Source organism: Dermochelys coriacea, chromosome 8 (genome assembly GCF_009764565.3).
Source record: "Dermochelys coriacea isolate rDerCor1 chromosome 8, rDerCor1.pri.v4, whole genome shotgun sequence".
In the NCBI taxonomy this organism is placed as follows: Eukaryota; Metazoa; Chordata; order Testudines; family Dermochelyidae; genus Dermochelys; species Dermochelys coriacea.
Window position 1 is genome coordinate 9,271,251 of NC_050075.1, and position 13,200 is coordinate 9,284,450.

The window sequence follows — 13,200 nt, forward strand, 5'->3', positions numbered from 1 at the left end:
GCTGACCTCAGTCCCTGGGTGTTAGAGCCGTCCCTTGGGTACAGCAAATCGGGGAAACCGCTCTGGGGCCCGCACTTTGGGGGGCCCTGCGGGCCAGTGCAATTGGCTGGTGCAGTCAGTCCAGGAAGTGTCGGTTTGTTCCTGGAAGGGACGGATTTGTAATGTCCACCCCAGGTCCCCTGCCCCACTAGGGACAGCCCTGCTGGGAGTTAGACCACTAGGGGAAGACCCAGGAGTGCATGATGCAGTCTTGGTAATTTAGTATATGGTGCTGTTCCCATTTGCACTGGTTCTAAAGGATGCTGCTCAGCCAGAGGGTGTCTTCTTTCTGAGGAGAGACTAAACCAAGGTCCTGGCTATTTTTTTTATAATGACTTTGTGACACTTACTGCAAGAGTAAGAGTATTAACCCGATTCTAGCCAAATCCCAAATTGTGGATTTACATGTGCCCCACTACCCCATTGTGTAGCTACTGTGCATTTTTAAACACCTGCCATGTGCCACCCCAGAATGGAGCAAGTGCCTGCATTCCAGTGGTGAGTGAAGTGATTGCTCCGCATGCTGTGTGTGCAATCAATCAGTGAAATCACAATGTATGTCCATTAGTGTTACAGTGCACTGCAGTTTTGCAGCTGTTTTTGTGAATAATGTACAGTTCACACTGTGTTGCTTGAATCTCTGTCAGGGCTTTTTGATGTTCCTGCTGTTCCCCTTCTAAGGGACAGGAGACGATTTAGGCTTCTCCTTGCCATGACAGACATCTTTTTAAAAGAAGCTGTTGGGAAAATGCACTTTCTTGTTTTCCTCCTCCTTGTGCTCTGGCTTAATTCCATTTTGGACTCATGCAAACAGCAAAAAGAAAAGGAGGACTTGTGGCACCTTAGAGACTAACAAATTTATTAGAGTGTAAGCTTTCGTGAGCTACAGCTCACTTCATCTGATGCATACGATGAAGTGAGCTGTAGCTCACGAAAGCTTACGCTCTAATAAATTTGTTAGTCTCTAAGGTGCCACAAGTCCTCCTTTTCTTTTTGCTGATACAGACTAACACGGCTGCTACTCTGAAACCATGCAAACAGCAGAAACTTTCAGTGTGTGATGGATGAATGGATGGCTGAAGTGAGAACGACTAAGGGAAAAAAGAAAAGCTTTTCACTTTTCATTTCCCTGGAACTTGTTTTTGAGCCGCCCTGGGAAAAGATTTCCTCAGGGATGCTGGCCTCCCAGATTGGACAATGTAATAGTAAATTAATTTCTAGGACAAGCCTTTTATTTCATTACTTCAATAGCAGGAAAGTATGCAGTTGCCCTTCTAGTTGGTTTTAATAACTTAAACTCAGTATAAAAACCCATTCTGAAAGGAACAGTAGGAGACCTGCAAGATTCTTTGTAATAATTTATAGTCAATCGGACTGCTTATTTCCAGAGGAAATTATAACTACCATTCATGTAACCTACACCCACTCAGAATGGTACCCTGTCCCTCTCTAGTGGTGGCTGGTTGCATATAGTGGTTGATGAGCCTGCTATAACCTTGGTTAATAGACATAAGTCTATTAGCTAAGGCAGGTAGAGGCACATGCTTTAAGATTCCCAGGTTCAGTGCTCCCTGCTGATGGTCAATACAAGGGTGTGGTATTTGGGGGGGTATCTCTGTTTAAATGGTCAGTGTTTTCTAATGTAGTGTCTGACAGAGTGTAGCAGTTCCTGGGGGTTTTGGCCTTTTAATGGTGACCACTGTATATCCCTTTTAAAACCTGGTCTGCCTCTGCAGGTCCTGCTCTGACCATATCAACTCCTGCCCCCTCCCCCACATAGTACCATGCACTTTCCCTGAGGTGCTTGACTGCCCCACACACCACTGTATAAAGTAGCTTCCTTGAGCTGTGTGAACTCAGGGTTAAAGACTTGAGAGGATGTTTGCAGGCAGGATTACTGCCTGAACCCATCTTGATTGCCAGTGGCTCCAAGGTCATGGTAACACTTTGTAGGTGGCAGCAGCTTGGGAGTTAACCTCTTATAGCTGTGGAAAAGGTTTCTAGGAACAATTGAGCGACAGTGTGGTGAGGTCTCTCAAGCTCCTTGCACTTTCTGCCCAGAGTAGCACTGCTGGCAAGGCCTCAGATACCTACACATCATCCCTCTCCCATCAAAAGGACCCAGTCATTGTGACCAGGGGGAAATGCTAATCCCAGAATGAACGTTCATAGCAACATGGACAACTTTTTGCTAACTGCAAAGTAACAGGGAACAACCAGTAGAAATCCCTCTGAAGAACAGCAAACACGACTGAACAGCAGTTTATAGAAATGCTTAAGTGGCTTATCAGAGGTTAAGAATTTAATTTATTAAAGATTAAGCATGAAACATTGCTCTAATTGGACCATTCAATAGCAATTTTAGAATGACTTTCTTCTTCAACAGGATGCTGACAACCATTTATAAATTAGTGCTGCCCTTGGGAAATATTATTTTGTTGGGTTTGGGGGAGTTTTTTGGGGTTTTTTTTATCCCAATGACATTTTTGGCACTGCCAAGTGCAGTTCTAGTCACAGGCTCCTAAAAACCAGAAATGATGGAAAGAAAGAAATAATTCAGTTACACAGGGCTAGGATACAACCTTACAATCTGCCTTGAGGGCACACACTAGTCACAATCCCCTTGCTGGTGCCCCCATCACCGCAGCTCGGCTGGTCAGAGTATTGGAGGGAAACGGAGTCAAAGCTCTACCTATTCCTCACCCCTGCCTTTCTGTCTGCAAGAGGGCAGGAACCTGTTGCTGCCCCACTGTGGCTGCTGTTTCCCTCCGACCCCACTGGGCCCTGCACTCAAGGTAACTCGTGCAGTTTCACTTTAAGATCCTAGTCAAAATAGTTGCAAAACAGAGTGAGCCAAACCTGCCAGTGAGGCTTGCCAAAACTCATCCAAACCCCAGACCGCTGCTTCCACAGAGCTGTAAGCACAATAAGTAGCTTTATCTAAGAAGGAGGCAAACGTATCTCTCTTTTCTGAAGAGTCCAATGCCATTTGGAGAGGAAAGGGGTTAGATTAAATAAAAGCAGGCACTTGTGTCTCAGATTCAGTAGCAGCACAATCTGGCCTCCATCACATCCAATTGCTTGGTCAAACTGGTCTAATGATTTAGTCACTCCTGAACAGGTAGATGTTTGGGAGATGGTCTGTGTTACACATGCTGCTGTGGTTAACTCTGTTACTCATTTGTGGTTTATAAAAAAGAGATTAGCTAGCGGGCTTGCTTTCTGTCCTCTAGCTGTCTCATACTGCGTATGGGAACCTGAATATTCATGTGCAGTCTCTTTAGTGATCGTCACTGTGTCAGGATGCCCTTTTGTGAATTTATGATATACAGATGGGAAACACTTGGCGGTGAAGTCAGTTCAGCTGCTTGCCTTAAAGTTAAGTGCAGCTCTGTTCACTGCAGGACATTTTGGGCCGGGGGGGGAGGGGGTGTGTGGAAATGTTATTTACACTACCTGAGGTTTTGACAGTAAAATAAGAAACAAAAACTTCCCTGATATTTTCAATAACAGGCATTGTTGTGGTAGAAAGAAATTTTGGCTTTGTGTCTGTCATGTGAGTTTAAAGGAGGATAAAAAGTCTTCCATCTGTTGTGATGCATGGATGGGATATCGGCTGTATATTCCACACATGGCTTTTTGACAATTGATGCAGCTTACATTTTTGGGTCATATTCTACCCTCAGTTACAGTTGTACGAGTCAATAGGATTGCATGGCTGTAACGTAGGGCAGAACTTGATGTAGTCTTCTGAGAAGATAGAGGGGTGCTCTTTCTACCTTCTTCTAAATTTCCAAGAACAGTTTATTTTAACAAAAGTTGAAAGCAATTCTTTTTAATCTATATATCCAATGAAATAACTACATGTAACTTCTGGCATATTAAGAAATAACATGTCTAAGTCAAATGTTTCTTCATCCATAGTCATAAATGCACATGACACTTAAATTTCTGGGACCTCAGTAGAAACCAGCAGATGTACTGGAGTGTTTTGTTACATATGTGGCTATTTTAATCTTGAGTTGATAAAGTTATTTCTATAAGAAGATAAAATAACTGTTGTAGAATTTGAAATTAATGAAACCAATTAGAGTTCTATAGAAATGTAATAGGGTTATAAGAAAAAATATAGAATTAAATAGTGAATTATCTTCTTTCAGGAAGCTTATTGCACCATACTGTAAAATTCTATAGCAGAGGTGTAATATTATATGAAATTCTATTGGATGGTTGAATATTATATTAAATTCCATGGACCACAGGTTGAAAACCACTTCTTTAAAGCATCCTGAAAAGCAGTTTTAAAGACACTATATAAATAGGCTTGGGAGGATTAGATTTTTATTAGTAAATGTCGCTAAATGTCAATTTCACCATACACACACAAGCCAACAACAAAATATTTCCATCAACGATAACTGAAATTTACAGATAAGCAAATGTAATAGAGTAAATATCCAGTGATTTAGACTTTCCAGTAAAGTTTGTTACAAATGGACTAGCAAATGAGTAGTAAAAATGGGTATGATTTGTTGGTTTAAGGATATTTAATTTGTATATTTTGATGTATGATGTTGATGATTTCTGTTTTAATGGTTTGTAAAGCTTTAACTCTTTGAATCTCAGCATCTATTGTAATTAAATAACTGTCTCATCCTCTGTAATTTCTTGCAATTGTGAAAATCTAAATTCATAAAAATTGAAAAAATAATGCTTAAAAATAAACATTGATATTATCTATTGAAATTATAAAAAATAAAAATCAAATTCTGCCAAGCCTGTGTATAAAATAAGGCCCAGATACTGTAACGACATAAGCACATGCATAGCTTTTTGCACAGTCTTCATTGGATCAAGATCTAAGACTAAGGAGAGCTGAAGGAGTAAAATGTTTCATTTTAACTCTAAAACAACTAAAAATATTTTATTGTGCTCATCCTAGCTATGTAGATTGCAATTAAAAACAAAAAATCCCAAAATTCTATGTAATCACTAATTATAGCTTCTGAGCTATTCTAAATGCAGACTTCAGCTGGCAAAACAATAAAGTTAGTAAATTGCCAGAAGACTAACTTTAGCGTTTATATATTTGTTTCAAAATTGGAAAGGAATAAACTTTGTAGCATTCTTGGCAGAGAACACAGCAGAAAACAGCCCTTCTTTTTGTAGCTTTTTTTATGGAAACAATTTTATCACACAGATTATTAAACTATCCTACCCATTGCCAAAGTGATCAACTGTTATTGTCTCAACGTTCTCATAACTGCTTGGAGGAGAGGAGGAAAGTGTTTTCATTATGCCTCGTGTCATTGAATCCTCTAGAGATGCACTGTTATTATTGCGAAGCAGTTTGACTCAATCCAATAGTCTGATTATAATTATAATGATTGGGGTAGATGGGTAGTGACCTCCTTGGGGTACTGTTCCTTCTCCCCATTGCTTGGGGATCTAAAACAATTTGAGTTTTAATGTACCATTTTCTCCCATACATAGCCTGAAAACCAGAGGGTGAGGGTGAAGTCCCAGTTGCTCCAGGTCTAATCTGATAGACTTTTAGAAAGTCCACGTCAAAGTTTTGCCTAGAAAAACTCCTCATTCAAATACTATAAAACTTTGATTTTTTTATATTTAATCTACTGTTAATCCTGTCCATACAATGGATGGAACCATGTTAACATCTGACATGTTTAATTAGTACAGTTTAGGCCCTGATCCTACAAAGACTTGACATGCAGCAAGTGGTCCCATTGAAGTGAGTAAAGTTAAGCACATTCGTAAGTTTTGTAGGATCAGGGCCATAGTAAGTTTTCTTGCTATCAATGTAGCTGTAGTTCCTTTTATTTTCTGAAATGTTATGAAACCCCGGTATAGACTTCTAGGGCGACTGATAACAGTTTGATTATCATAGCTCTTAAAATATCCAGTAGTGTGGCTGGGACTAAAGGGAGAATGCCAGAATCAGGATAAACGAGACAAATCAGATACATTGCTTTCCTCCACAAATGATTTGTATTTTGTGCTCTCTTTCTCTCCATGATTCCTAGATTCAGAGGTTCCAAGGCCAGAAGGGACCATTGTGATCATGTCTGTCCTAGAGCAGATCTTTTAGATAAATATCCAGTCTTGATATAAAAATTGTCGATGATGGAGACTCCGCTGTGACCCTTGGTAAATTATTCCAATGGTTAATTATTCTCATTGTTGTTCCTCTCTGAATTTGTTTAGCTTCAATTTCCAGCCATTGGATCATGTTACACCTTTCTCTGCCAGATTGAAGAATCCATTATTAAATAGTTGTTCCCCATGTAGGTACTTAAAGACTGTAATCAAGTCACTGCTTCAACTTCTCTTTGTTAAGCTAAATATATTGAGCTCCTTGAGTTTCACTGTAAGGCATGTTTTCTAATCCTTTAATCATTCTTGTGGCTCTTTTCTGAACCCTCTCCAATTTATAACCATCCATCTTGAATTGTGGGCAACAGAAATTAACACAAGATTCCAACAGCACTCACACCAGTGCCAAATATAGAGGTAAAATAACCTCCCTACTCCTACTCGAGATTCTCCTGTTTGTGCCTCCCAGCTGTTTTGACCATAGCATCACACTAGGAGCTCCTGTTCAGCTGATTATCTACCATGATCCCAAATCTTTTTCCGAGTCACGGGTTCCCAGGATAGTTTCCCATCCTGTAAGCATGGCCTACATTCTTTGTTCCTAGATGTATGGATTTACATTTAGCCATGTTAAAATGTATATTGGTTGCTTTTACCCAGTCTAACAAGTGATCTAGATTGCTCTGAATCAGTGATCTGTCCCCTTCATTATTTACCACTCCCCCAATTTTTATGTCATCTGCAAAATTTTCAGTGATGATTTTATATTTTCTTCCAGGTCATTGATAAAGATGTTAAATAACATAGGGTCAAGAACTGATCCCTGGGGGGACCCCATTGGAGAAACACCTGCATGATGATGATTCTCCATTTACAGTTACATTTTGAGACCTATCCAGTAGCCAGTTTTTAATCCATTTAATGTGTGCCATGTTAATTTTATATCATTCTAGTTTTTTAATGAAAATCTGTGCTACCAACTCAAATGCCTTACAGAAGTTCAAGTATATTACGTCAACATTATTACCTTTATCAACCTAACTCATAATCTCATTTAAAAAAATGATATCAAGTTAGTTTGACAGGATCTATTTTCCATAAAGCCATGTTGATTTGCATTAATTACATTACACTCCTTTAATTCTTTATTAATCGAGTCCCCAATCAGCCACTCCATTATCTTGCCCTAGACTGATGCCAGGCTGACATGCCTATAATTATTCAGGTCATTCCATTTACCCATATGAAAAATTGGCATGTATTAGCTTTCTTTTCTGTCTTCTGGAACTTCTCCAGTTGGAAAATCAACAATAGCAGTCCAGTGAGCTCCACAGCCAGTTCTTTTAAAACACTTGGATTCAAATTATCTGGACCTGCTGATTTAAAAATGTCAAACTTTAGTGGCTTTGTTTGACATCCTCCAGAGATACTAACAGGTTTCAGAGTAGCAGCCATGTTAGTCTGTATTCGCAAAAAGAAAGGGAGTACTTGTGGCACCTTAGAGACTAACAAATTTATTTGAGCATAAGCTTTCGTGAGCTACAGCTCACTGCATCGGATGCTGTAGCTCACGAAAGCTTACGCTCAAATAAATGTGTTAGTCTCTAAGGTGCCACAAGTACTCCTTTTCTTTTTCCAGAGATACTAGTGAGCCACACAATGTTCCAATCCATTCAGTAAAAATAACTCTGATCATTCTGGCTAGCTGTCTCCTTTTTCTAAAGCAGTGTATGACAAAGGAGTCTACATGTTCCAAATGAGATCAGGACCCATTGTGCTAGGCACCATAAAAACACATCACAGGAGACGATCCCCGCCCCACAGGGCTGCCTAACTAAATAAGACAGACAAACAATGGGAATGGAAAGAGACATAGAGAAGTGATTGGCCTATGGTCACACAGCAGGTCAGTGGCACAGCTGGAAATAGAATTCAGATTACTTGATTTCAATCCAATGCCCAATCCAGTGGACTGGAAAGAGCTACAAAAGGTTCTCACAAAACTGGGTGACTGGGCAACAAAATGGCAGATGAAATTCAATGTTGATAAATGCAAAATAATGCACATTGGAAAACACAATCCCATTTATACACATAAAATGATGAGATCTAAATTGGCTGTTACCACTCAAAAAAAAAAAGATCTTGGAGTCATTGCGGATAGTTCTCTGAAAACATCCATTCAATGTGCAGCGGCAGTCAAAAAGGTGAACAGAATGTTGGGGATCATTAAGAAAGGGGTAGATAATAAGACAGAAAATGTCATATTGCCTCTATATAAATCCATGGCAAGCCCACATCTCAAATACTGTGTGCAGATGTGGTCACCACATCCCAAAAAAGATATATTGGAATTGGAAAAGATTCAGAAAAGGGCAACAAAAATGATTAGGGGTATGGAATGGCTTCCGTATTAGGAGAGATTAATAAGACTGGGACTTTTCACCTTGGAAAAGAGACAACTAAGGGGGGATATGATAGAGGTCTATAAAATCATGACTGGTGTGGAGAAGGTAAATAAGGAAATGTTATTTACTCCTTCTCATAACACATGAACTAGGGGGTCACCAAATAAAATTAACAGGCAGCAGGTTTAAAACAAACAAAAGGAAGTATTTCTTCACACAATGCACAGTCAACTTGTGGAACTCTTTGCCTGATGCTGTTGTGAAGGCCTAGAATATAACAGGGTTCGAAAAGGAACTAGATAAATTCATGGAGCGTAGGTCTATCAATGGCTATTAGCCAGAATGGGCAGGGATGGTGTCCCTAGCCTGTGTTTGACAGAAGCTGGGAATGGGTAACAGGGGATGGATTACTTGGTGGTACCTGTTCTGTTCATTCCCTCTGGGGCACCTGGCACTGGCCACTGTCAGAGGGCAGGATACTGAGCTAGATGGACCTTTAGTCTGACTCAGTATTGCTGTTCTTATGTTCCTGCACCTGGACAGTCTGTCACTAGTTTGTATGCAGATGGTGTGTGTATGTACAGTATTCCCTTATAAGAAAGGGAATAAACAATACTGGTGTAAGACCCCTTTATACTGATATAACTGTGTCCACACTACACAAATAGTGTAACTATTTCAGTGAAAGGAAAAGAAAATCTTATTTCCAACAGACCTAGTTATACTTGTGTACTGTGTAGACGAGGCCTATGTAATGAAAATGATATACTGTGTATACATTTAATATGTTGTTTCATATATTAACAGCCACTTTAGTTATATAGCAAGATTGAGATTAAACCCTGGCTAGGAAGCAAACCCATAACTATCTAAATCCTAAATAATTTCCATTGAGCCCTTTAGCTAGAATTAGCAAATTGTAAAAGTATGTCTTTCCTGGAAAATGTAATAGCAAGGCCCTGAAAACTTATCTCATTCCTCCCCTACCCAATTAAACTACAGCACAGAGTCATCTCCATAATAAGAGGCTTCATCTGAATGGAGAAAATATTCTTTTCCACTCAGAAACTGACAGCATGTCCACATCAGAGTCCTTGTTTAAAGCCTGATCCTGCAGACACTCACTACTGAACATTTCTAAAAGATGCACTCTAGTTCAACCACAGTATATTAGCTGAATGCAGGAGTCTCCGGGTGACATTCTCTGGCTGGAATTATGACTCTCATAATAGTCCCTTCTGGTTTTAAAGTCTATGAATAATGCTTACAACCATGAGCGATCCTATTGGCCTTAATGGAGGAGTGCTGGAGCAGTGTGTATATTGGTGGTGCTTAGAGACACTGAACCAAACTGTAAACCTTGTATATAGTGGAAACCACTTCAAGCCAGAAGTTGTGGCAGCACCCTCAATGCCCCTAGTTCCAGCACCTGTGCATCAATGGGACTGTTTCCAGTGGTAAGTACTGTGCTCTGTAATGAGTGTTTGCAGGATTAGAAGAGACAAAGGATTGTCCAGTGGTTGGGTCACTGTTCTGGGACCTGGGAGACCTGGGTTCAATTCCCTGCTTTGACAGACTTTCTTTGTGACCTTGGGCAAGTCATTTATTCTCTCGGTGCCCTACCTGTAAAATGGGAGTAAAAAATTCTCCTTGCGTCACAAGGGTGTTGAGGATAAAGATCATGAGGCACTCAGATATGATGGTGATGGCCCATAGAATACCTAACGTAGACTGAGTCCTTAGTTCTAGTCAAATCTCTGAGCTGAATATGCTGCCATTCAAGTTGGGTCAATATTAACAATATAGAGCCTGTCCCTAAATTCCCATTGACTTCAGTGTCAATATTGAATATACTAGAAAATTCAGGATCAGCCTCCTGCAGTTACAATTTTCAAGTGGAAAGACTTGAGCCATTACACTGAAATGAAACTTGGTATAAAAATGGTGTCTTTCTGGTCACTGTTAAAAATTCTATACGCTAGTTAGACTGTATGGAAATAACCAAGTGCTGAGGTACAGCAGTTTATGCCTTGTGGCACTGTGCTGCTCACACTATTTCTTTTGTTTAAAAACCAGAAATTCTTTAAGTGAATCATGAAAGGGGCAAACCAGTCATTGCATTTTTTTACAAATATTTTTAACGAAGAAATCCTTGTGCGCCAGATTCTGATATCCTTACTCCATAAGTAGACAGATTGATTTGAACTGAACAATTCAAGTGGTAAGATACTACTCAACATAGCTAAGGGTGTTAAAATCTGTCCCTGTATTGGAAAATCAGCTACTGTCCATATTATTATTATTTGTACTGTTGTAGCACCTCAGAACCCTAATCACAGAGCAGGACCCACAAACACAGAACTGAAAGTGCTTGAGCCACAAAGAGCTTGTAGGTTTCAGAGTAGCAGCCGTGTTAGTCTGTATTCGCAAAAAGAAAAGGAGTACTTGTGGCACCTTAGAGACTAACAAATTTATTAGAGCATAAGCTTTCGTGAGCTACAGCTCACTTCATCGGATGCATTTGGTGGAAAAAACAGAGGAGAGATTTATATACACACACACAGAGAACATGAAACAATGGGTTTATCATACACACTGTAAGGAGAGTGATCACTTAAGATAAGCCATCACCAACAGCAGGGGGGGGAAGGAGGAAAACCTTCCATGGTGACAAGCAGGTAGGCTAATTCCAGCAGTTAACAAGAATATCAGAGGAACAGTGGGGGGTGGGGTGGGAGGGAGAAATACCATGGGGAAATAGTTTTACTTTGTGTAATGACTCATCCATTCCCAGTCTCTATTCAAGCCTAAGTTAATTGTATCCAGTTTGCAAATTAATTCCAATTCAGCAGTCTCTCGTTGGAGTCTGTTTTTGAAGCTTTTTTGTTGAAGTATAGCCACTCTTAGGTCTGTGATCGAGTGACCAGAGAGATTGAAGTGTTCTCCAACTGGTTTTTGAATGTTATAATTCTTGACGTCTGATTTGTGTCCATTCATTCTTTTACGTAGAGACTGTCCAGTTTGGCCAATGTACATGGCAGAGGGGCATTGCTGGCACATGATGGCATATATCACATTGGTAGATGCGCAGGTGAACGAGCCTCTGATAGTGTGGCTGATGTGATTAGGCCCTATGATGGTATCCCCTGAATAGATATGTGGACACAGTTGGCAACGGGCTTTGTTGCAAGGATAGGTTCCTGGGTTAGTGGTTCTGTTGTGTGGTGTGTGGTTGCTGGTGAGTATTTGCTTCAGATTGGGGGGCTGTCTGTAAGCAAGGACTGGTCTGTCTCCCAAGATCTGAGAGAGCGATGGCTCGTCCTTCAGGATAGGTTGTAGATCCTTGATGATGCGTTGGAGGGGTTTTAGTTGGGGGCTGAAGGTGATGGCTAGTGGCGTTCTGTTGTTTTCTTTGTTGGGCCTGTCCTGTAGTAGGTGACTTCTGGGTACTCTTCTGGCTCTGTCAATCTGTTTCTTCACTTCAGCAGGTGGGTACTGTAGTTGTAGGAATGCATGATAGAGATCTTGTAGGTGTTTGTCTCTGTCTGAGGGGTTGGAGCAAATGCGGTTATATCGTAGCGCTTGGCTGTAGACAATGGATCGAGTGGTATGATCTGGATGAAAGCTAGAGGCATGTAGGTAGGAATAGCGGTCAGTAGGTTTCCGATATAGGGTGGTGTTTATGTGACCATCGCTTATTAGCACCGTAGTGTCCAGGAAGTGGATCTCTTGTGTGGACTGGTCCAGGCTGAGGTTGATGGTGGGATGGAAATTGTTGAAATCATGGTGGAATTCCTCAAGAGCTTCTTTTCCATGGGTCCAGATGATGAAGATGTCATCAATGTAGCGCAAGTAGAGTAGGGGCATTAGGGAACGAGAGCTGAGGAAGCGTTGTTCTAAGTCAGCCATAAAAATGTTGGCATACTGTGGGGCCATGCGGGTACCCATCGCAGTGCCGCTGATTTGAAGGTATACATTGTCACCAAATGTGAAATAGTTATGGGTCAGGACAAAGTCACAAAGTTCTGCCACCAGGTTAGCCGTGACAGTATCGGGGATACTGTTCCTGACGGCTTGTAGTCCATCTTTGTGTGGAATGTTGGTGTAGAGGGCTTCTACATCCATAGTGGCTAGGATGGTGTTTTTAGGAAGATCACCAATGGACTGTAGTTTCCTCAGGAAATCGGTGGTGTCTCGAAGATAGCTGGGAGTGCTGGTAACGAAGGGCCTGAGGAGGGAGTCTACATAGCCAGACAATCCTGCTGTCAGGGTGCCAATGCCTGAGATGATGGGGCGTCCAGGATTTCCAGGTTTATGGATCTTGGGTAGCAGATAGAATACCCCAGGTCCTGGCTCCAGGGGTGTGTCTGTGCGGATTTGTTCTTGTGCTTTTTCAGGGAGTTTCTTGAGCAAATGCTGTAGTTTCTTTTGGTAACTCTCAGTGGGATCAGAGGGTAATGGCTTGTAGAAAGTGGTGTTGGAGAGCTGCCTAGTAGCCTCTTGTTCATACTCTGACCTATTCATGATGACGACAGCACCTCCTTTGTCAGCCTTTTTGATTATGATGTCAGAGTTGTTTCTGAGGCTGTGGATGGCACTGTGTTCTGCATGGCCGAGGTTATGGGGTAAGCGATGCTGC

The 13,200-nt window shown here is 41.0% G+C and overlaps 1 protein-coding gene across 3 annotated transcripts in view; it reads left to right on the forward strand.

Moving 5' to 3' along the window:
- The window catches only part of COL23A1 (collagen type XXIII alpha 1 chain), a 349,789-nt gene that overhangs the window by 265,663 nt on the left and 70,926 nt on the right, over window positions 1–13,200 (forward strand). The gene's annotated exons all lie outside the window — the stretch shown is intronic.